We start from the raw sequence: 984 nt of genomic DNA, 5'->3' as shown, positions 1-984 counted from the left end.
ATTGCCTGTCGAGCATAACATATGTCCCGATCAGGTTTATTTTGCCATTGATAATATCAAACCAGGCTGAAAAAAATTTTTTCATCGGGTGGGCATAACATGTTTACCAACCCAGGTTACTTATCACTCATGAAAAGTAATTATTGCCTGTCGAGCATAACATATGTCCCGATCAGGCCTATTTTGCCTTTGATAAATATCAAACCAGGCTGAAAAAAATTTTTTCATCGGGTGGGCATAACATGCTTACCAACCCAGGTTACCTTTCACTCATGAAAAATAATTATTGCCTGCCGAGCATAACAACATATGTCTCGTTAAGGTCTATTTTGCCTTTGATAAATATCAAATCAGGCTAAAAAAAATTTTTTTTAAAAAAAATTTTTTCATCGGGCGAGCATAACATGTTTATCAAACCAGGCCCAATTTCATTCATGAAAAAAAATGTAATTAAAAAATGTACGTTTGAATCAAAAAGTGGTCATACATAGATTTACACATAAAATTTTAATAATCAATAAATATGCTTCCCATATCCAATACCTGTATTGTATTGATATATTTATTATAATAAGCATTACTTAAATCATAATTTGTTTACCAATTTAGGTTACTTTTCATTCATGAAAAGTAATTATTGCCTGTCGAGCATAACATATGTCCCGATCAGGCTTATTTTGCCTTTGATAAATATCAAACCAGGCTGAAAAAAATTTTTTCATCGGGTGGGCATAACATGCTTACCAACCCAGGTTACTTTTCATTCATGAAAAGTAATTATTGCCTGTCGAGCATAACATATGTCCCGATCAGGCTTATTTTGCCTTTGATAAATATCAAACCAGGCTGAAAAAAATTTTTTCATCGGGTGGGCATAACATGCTTACCAACCCAGGTTACTTTTCATTCATGAAAAGTAATTATTGCCTGTCGAGCATAACATATGTCCCGATCAGGCTTATTTTGCCTTTGATAAATATCAAA

Source organism: Condylostylus longicornis, unplaced genomic scaffold (genome assembly GCF_029603195.1).
Source record: "Condylostylus longicornis isolate FDR11 unplaced genomic scaffold, ASM2960319v2 ptg000615l, whole genome shotgun sequence".
Taxonomy (NCBI): Eukaryota; Metazoa; Arthropoda; class Insecta; order Diptera; family Dolichopodidae; genus Condylostylus; species Condylostylus longicornis.
The sequence above is the reverse complement of the archived record's forward strand: the minus strand, read 5'-3'. Positions refer to the sequence as shown.